This window comes from Stigmatopora argus, chromosome 19, assembly GCF_051989625.1.
Source record: "Stigmatopora argus isolate UIUO_Sarg chromosome 19, RoL_Sarg_1.0, whole genome shotgun sequence".
Taxonomy (NCBI): Eukaryota; Metazoa; Chordata; class Actinopteri; order Syngnathiformes; family Syngnathidae; genus Stigmatopora; species Stigmatopora argus.
The window spans coordinates 10,222,041-10,230,179 of record NC_135405.1 but is presented as its reverse complement, the minus strand read 5'-3'; positions in this window follow the sequence as shown (position 1 = coordinate 10,230,179).

Here is an 8,139-nt window from a genome sequence, read left to right as displayed (position 1 = left end):
AGCCCAGGTCCTGAGTTCATCTACCAATAACTGATAAACAGGCTTCAAGTCACCTGCCATCCCCATTTCTTTATATCAGGCTCAATAAGTGAGGTCAGACATCCTCGCTCAAATACCAGAAGGCCATTTCTTCCTCCAGTGGCATAGCACCACATCCAGTGCCTTAGGCAAGGAAAGTATTACACCCCTTCCTCAGTTTATGGACCACCTTTCCAGAAGTCCCTTTCCAACTGACAGCCAAGGACATTTTGCAATCTTCCATTAAAAAATGTTTTTATATCAGTTTTATTTGTAATGAATTAAGAGTACAGACATGTTTGGTATTGGTAAATATCTTTATGGGAGAGCTACGCCAATTCTGCCGCCATCTCTTCTCCCCAATGCAGCAGGAAAGGTAAAAAAAGGCCTTTGCAGTGCAATTTCCTGCAGACGAAAGGGTTATGTAAGATCCAGACTGGCTCTGTCAGGATAGTATCAGGCAGACCTCTTGGAAAAAAAAGAAGAAGCAAAAAACATCTCTAAGAAGAATGCGAAGGCTGCTTTAAGCACAGCTTCCCATCAGGGCTTTTTTTTAATGTCTCAGCAAGTTTTGACTTTATCCTTCAGCCTCTGCATGAACATACTGCATACACACAATATGCTCATCAACATGTGTGGCTCCAGCCATGCCAGGGGATTAAGTCCCTTCCGGGCCCTTGCCCACACAGCAGGCAGGCAATTGGGGAGCAATGCCAGGGCCTGCTTACAGAGATTTAGCCCCGACTTTACACTCGGAGGTTTGGTCAGACATACACAAGAGAGCTCTGTTGCTTCTATAAAGCATGTTTTGAGTTTACAGTGATTTGTTGCTTTGTTGGTGGGGGGCTGTCAACGTGGGACGATGTAGCAAAGGAGTAGTTAGTCGGTGTAAATGTGTTGTTAGGTTTAAATACCAAATATGAGTCACATCTCGCTACACGACAAGTAATGGCTTGATGTCAAGGGTGTTAGCAACAAGCTGCGAAATGTGCGCAACATTTGCCACGGAACTCAAAGACACACGTTTTGGAATCCAACTCCATTATTATTGCAATGATTCAGTGCAAGGGTCATGAAACAAACATGTTCATATATTTAAGACATTTATACTTCAAACAAGTTCACTATACAGTATTAATTCATTCAGCCTTTTCTAACAACAATTGCCAGAAAAAAAAATCAGAAACTAAAGTTCCAGCTACAAGACTGTTTAATTTACAGAGCGTAACACAAATATCTTTCCATAAAACAGTGTGTCATAATAGCATCAATGGAACCAGAACCATAAGTGTAGTGCTTATTTTATTTGTTGTCCTTGAACCACAAAGTGTCCCATGGACAAACACTCACAAAATACAACAGTTCACTTGATTTTATGATTATTTTTGTGAACAGATTCTCCTTGGTGGAGGTCAGTGCGCTGTTGAATGACATTTTTATTCATGGTCATTATTAAAAAAAATACACGTAATGGGTCATCCAGACCTATAAAGCAATGAAAATGGTTCTGGATGTAGTCTATGTTATATTATACCAATACATTACGTATATCCTTGAAGAATGAGTGTTTATAATATGCAAAATGGGTGTATGTATTTAACTGTGTTCCATGATCGACATATTATGCATAGCTATCTAATGTACGAGATATCTTATGTTCCTGATATGGATAGCAGACCAAATGTCAAAAGGCTATTTTTCTATTAAGAAAGTACAACAACTTGCATTTTGCAGTGCTGGCATAGACTTGAAAACTTTACTAATGAATCGTGTAGACAGATGGAGTCACGGCGCCCCCCCCCAACACAACCTGTCCACTTTTTATGAAGCCCCTCTCAGGCGAACGGCTGGTGCTGAAAGAATTGTACAAGCATGGCATTCTCCAGAGAGAGCTGAGGATTTTACTCCTTGGAAAGGTTTCTCTGTTAACTGCAGGGGTGTAAAATAAAAATTTTCACCGTGAGTGTTCAGTATTCTTTGGGCATGCCTTTGCATGCCTGCTCAGGTGTGACCAGTAAATGAGGAGTGACCCAGACTCGAGACTGGCAGTTTTCTTCTGGGCTGCTCTGCGGATTTTACCCAATCTGAAAAAAAAGCTTCACAGAGCTATTCATCTACGGCACGGTAAGAAAAACAAACTGCATGGAATACTACATATGAACTTAGTATTTAAACTTTTGCATACATACCAAGGAATCATCTAAGGTTTGTTGTCAATCAACGTTATTTAGCAGACTTTTTTTTTCTGTTTCAGTAGCTTTCATAGTTCAAAATTCAAACTAAAATGCCCTGTTTACATTAAATATGTACAAATGTGACCACAGTACTGAAAATCTAATCATAGAGTTTGTTGTACTGTATTTCTATTTATTTCATCACGTTGCCCTGGAAAAATAAATGAAACTGTGGTCCTAGTCCATTTAAAAATGTTCTTTTCTTAAAAATTAGTTTGGTTACTAACATTCTTAATGAATCAGAACACAAATGACACAATCAGATCATGGAGTTGCAACGTCCCACATCATTTTCTATTAACTAAGAAGTCGCCTGCTGACAAATAGACTGACAAGCTAGCACTAATACAGTGTTCTCCTTTTTTTTCCTCTACTGATGGCTTTGGCTGTGACTCCCCCCCTCCCTTGGTGGGTTAAGAGTCCCTGACACTCAGAGTCACATGTAAATGGAAAGAGCAATGAGGCAGACCAACAATGTGCCTTGTCACGCTGCCTGGATTTTTTTTTTTAGTTTACTTTTAGAACTATGGAGAAAAAATGCGACCCAAAATCTAAAGATGAACATGGTTTTGCTATAGAAATCGACAAACAACATTTTTCATGATCCAAAGGGAATTGTGTTATGTTAGTAATAAAGCAGTGAATCTTATTTGTTAGTTTCCCTTGAAATTGTCTTTGAATTCATCAACATGCAAATCTACTGAGCTTACTCGGTAGAATTTTTGTTGAGAAGCTTGGCCTGATTATGACAATAGCAAAAGTGACGATGCAAAAATGTGATGCTGCTATCACGACTGTGACTAGATCAAAGTTGGACTGATCTAAAAGGGAACAGAGACTCCTTTTCCTAATGAGCCGTACATAAATAAATGTACTATTTTGTCTGACAGCAGCCCGCAAAGGCTGGCAAAGCCTTGTAAAGCACACTCACAAAATGGGAATGACCACGGAGAGCATTAGAAACGCGTCGTACATTAATTCGGGGAAGTTGTAATCAGACGAGAGCATTAACACAGCTGGTAGACAAGTGAAAAAAAAACAGGCAACTCAGGCCAAGTTATTGCGTTTGATCCGAACGGGCAGTGGAAGGGCCAGCAGGAAAGCCAACCAGCCAAAAGAATTCCCTGCTCCGCCATTTGCACACCTCCATGCCTGCGTAGGAGTTGATAATGTCATAATGTTATTACTCATAAGCATGCCATGAATGGGCCTTTTTTTAAATCAGATTTATAAAGGGCATGGATGACTTTTTTTTTGAAGAGGTTCATGAATTATCTCATAATTGTAAGCTTTATCTGCCCTTTTTGCTTGTTTGCTTGCTTGTTGCTAAGCACAAAACAGGCGTGACCGGACGTTCGGTCGCCGGACGTTTGGTCGCCCGGGTGAATATAATTTTGAGACCTGGTTTCAACAGTAGATATTTAGATATTAAACTCTCTCTCATGAATATTATTTTGAGAGCTGGTTTCAACAGTAAACTCTCTGTCATGTTGTCAAACGTCCGGCGACCAAACGTCCGGGTGACCAAACATCCGGCGACCAAACGTCCGGCGACCAAACGTCCGGCGACCAAACGTCAGGCGACCAAACGTCCGAGTACCCAAAACAGGCAGCAGATTATTATTTCTTAATGTTAGACATCTTGGGGGAAAAATACTCTTACATATGAGAGATGGACCAAAAATGCTACCACAAATTGTCCATAGAAAGTTAATGCAAATTTGGTTGTGGATGGTTAATAGTCATAAATACCTAATCAGACAATGGCAGAGTCAATCCCAAGACCTAAATCCGATGAAGCCCGCAATTCAACAGCTGGAGATAAAACTAGCGAGAAAATGCGCCAACATGCAGTAAAATTGAGGACAGTTGCAAAGGAATAATAGAATGACTGATTCATGGTTTGCCCTGTTACTTTTCGTAGTGCAAGGTACATTTACATATTTATCATTTCTATGCGTACTTTAAGATCAATTTACAAGATGATGCTATGTCGTTATAATTTCCGCAGAAAAATAATTGTGAGCGATAAACACAATCTCTGCAGCCGTTTTGCTTCAACCCCGTATCATTGTAATCTGTTCGATGCATTACTAGATTAAGACTATCCCTACCAAATCTCAGAATTAGTGTACATGTTTCCGCACTTACTCCGAGATAACAGTTTCCTAGAATACGCTAAATACAAGACATAAAAGCAGCATTTCTCAGAAGTCAACACTATGATGGAGGGCCAAATGTTTTTTCAAAGCATCAAACTTCCACCGTTATTAACCAAATCAGATTTTCTACTGAGAAAAGAAAAGCTTTGTTGCCTAACATAAAAATAAGCACAGAAGCCACATAATTAGGGACTCTTAAAATGTTCCAATCCATTTTCTACCAATGCACGCAGCCAGACAAACGCTGACTGGCCGGCATGGATTAACACTTCTATTTGCGCTCCAGTCACTCTCACACGGACATCATTCAACAGCATGATTCAGCCTTCCAACATGGCCCCGTGTCATGCAACAGTGGTCTGCGGGCGTAAACACACACACGAAGCTAATCCTCGTCGTGCTCTACAGCTTTGAATTAATCATCGGCGGGGTCTCGTTGCATCTCTCAAGGTTGCGTCGAGTCGTGTCACATCACATACGGTGGCGTCGGTGGGATGTGCTGAGCGAAAAGAGCAAGGGGGCTCTGGACAGGTTGGGAGTAAGACGTAAACAGTATTGGCGAGGGTGTTTTGTCCTTCTAGCTTTAAACCGGTCGCAAGTTGATGTGCAAAGGTCACCGCTGAATTTCAATTAGATTAAGTCAAACCCAAACTTGGTCTAATCCAGTCATACACTATGAAAAGTCTCAATAACATTCTAAAGTCACAACAACGATGCACTAAGCATCTGCTTTTGAATTAGTATCATGGAAAAAAGTATTTTTCATTATTTATTTACATTTTCAGATCTTAAACTTTAGTCTTCTCATAATTCCCCTCTATCTTTTTAGGTTAGTTCATTTTAGGGATAAATATTAATGATTTTTAGTAGTTTTATCCAAAACATATAATAATTAACCCAAATTGAATCCTATTTAAAGCTCCCTCCATAATGTTTCACATATTGCTAGTTTAAAGCATACTCGTGGGTTGCCAGGTTCACTTGTATTTAATAACCTGCTTACACTATCTTGAAACAGACGCAGCCTTTTACAATTTGAGCCAATCCCACATCTAAAATGTCTGGACTCGAGTCTCAGCAGAGTCCTTCCGCATTGCCTCGAGTTTTGAAGCATGCAGCCAATAACAAATGACCCATTTTGGCAGTTTTAAGAGGGAGAAGAGTGTACCGAAGCTGGGCAAAAAAGTTTCACATGACCCTGCCTTATAAAAAAGAAAAAAAATGGCCACTCACACACTCGTGACCATGCATATGATCCTGCCCCCAAAAAAGACCTGCCTGGATTTTTTGCAAAGAACTGTGATATATTAAAAAATGTAAAAAAGAAGAAGTAAAAAAGCACTATAAGGGAAAAACTGGTATTCCTCCTACCTAAAAAAATAAATGTTGAAAAACATGCCTTATATAAAAAAGTAAATGATTAAGAAAGACAATGTAATAGAAAAGTGATGCATAGTTAAAAAAATATTATAATTATTATGTACAGCAGCGGAAATACTGAAAATTTTACATTAAGTACAATTGAGAAAGCCTGTTGCCATGATATCTAATTACAATAATTTTCACCAGTAATTGGGTATCTAAAGCATAAGTCCTCTGTGATTGGTCAGTTACCAGTCTCAGGTGTGGCCCCGCCTCAGTTAACCGTGGCAATGAGAAGCGGAATTAAAAAAAAGTGATTTCTTAATTTACGCGCTAACAACATATCGGAAATATTTCAACGTGTATATTGTTACTACAATTTCATCATTTGAGATAAAGTCGATTATATCATGTTGTGAGGCTAAAGTATATCATCTTTTTGGGGAGGGGATTAGGGCGCTGAAGCATAAAAGAGGAATAACCAAACATGAGAACTTTCCACCCGATTAACATTTGGGCAGATTTACGAGCTGCGCTCCTATTATTAGAGCGGGATATTTTATGCCTTATGTTATGTTTGAATGTTTTGTGACTTCATAGAAACGCATCCACTTTCATATGATTATGTCAGTGCCATAAAGTGGTCTGTTCAGTCAGGAGAAAAGGGATTATATTCCATCTCTCCTCCGCACAAAAGGAATTGGTATTCACTCTTTGGATAGTTGCCCTAGTTCAATTGTAGTTTGGATTAAAATTTCAGGCAGGTGACAACTGGTGTGGAAGTGGCATTGGAGAATGTAGATTTGGAGATGTTGTATAGTTTAAACCAGTCTCTAGGGGCCAGAATGAGCCCTAGGCTCGCCGGTTTAGCGGCTCGTTACATTAAAACGGGGGACTTCTGTGACAGAGTCAGCATTATGAAAGCTAAGAGGATTAGCTGATGGACATTTCTGGCGTGGCTGGTCAATTATCGAAATGAAAAGCAACGACGGCATTGGCAAATGGCTGGTGTGCTCTGTGATGATGACCAAGAGATGCTTGCTTATTCCAGAACATTCTCACTATGGCCAGGCTGAATTAAAACAAAAAAAACATGGAAAGGTATAATTGATGCGTTTCTGCGTGACTTTTTTTGTGTGTGTGCACGCCTATGTGAGCCACGGATTAAAACAGAGCATTTAAATTTTAATGTGTCTAAAGTGCAAAACTCTATGTTATGCAACGGAGTAAAAACACGCTTGCACGACAGGCAGTCATCCGTGCTGGAGTCTAACTCCTCCAACCATGTGCATGATCACACACTCTGACTCGCTCCCTCCCTAATGCTGCTCACTTCCCTGGTGCAGATAGTGGGTCTCCCTTCTTGTCACACTCCAGGCACGTGGATGGTTACTCAAAAATTGGGGTTGTAAGGAGAATGGGAGGTGGGCATGAGATGATTGAGGTGAAAAATGGGAGGGTGGGGAATGTTGAAACCAAAGAAATGCATTTTTTTCCCTACCTATTCATGAAGAATAATCAACAAGGATTTCAGATCTTCTACTCTGTAAAACCTTGAGACAGAAACATGTTACTGGTTTAGACTATAGGACTGAGGGCTGATGAAGGGTGTTGAGTCTGTGACTCTCAACCTCTAAATCCGTAACCGGACGTTTGGTCGCCGCACGTTTGGGTCCGGGCGACCAAAAGTCCGGCGACCAAACAAAGTAAAACAACATGGTCTACGCATCAGTCAAAGCCAACAATGGCCCTGAGCAGTTTTACTGAGCGGACGTGTGAGTGTATAAGCGTGTGTATGTACATGGGTTGTCCCCTTAGGGAGGAACATCAGTCAGGGTCTTAACAAGTTCTCCAACAAAACACAATAAAAGTACGGGAAATTTGGAGCTTTTCTTTAGCCTAATAATAGGGCATTAAGTATGACTAAATAATAATTTGCAGTTTGTATTTAGGGAATTTGAGCAACAATTTTAAATGGTAATTATCAATAACCTTCCGGGCGACCAAACGTCCGGCGACCAAAAGTCCGGCAACCAAACGTCCGAGTACCTCTAAATAAAAATAAAAAAAATCAACCGATGTCTGTTTCAGTAGGAAGTAGTTGACAACTTTGGTTTTTTAATCTCTTCTCGCGGCAGATGTAATTGTTCCATGGCTATGATTATCAGAGAACTCCCATCTACAAATGAAGAAAATCAAAGACACTCTTGCCAAGAGATTTGTAATTTGTGCAGGAAAGGTAAACTGTGAATGCGCCAGCTAAGGCTGGAGCTCCCACTGTCCCTAATCCTCCCTCAATTTTGTGATGAATTCCATCCAATGTCTTGTGGTTTACCTATGTAAAGCTCTTTTCAGTGTCCCAT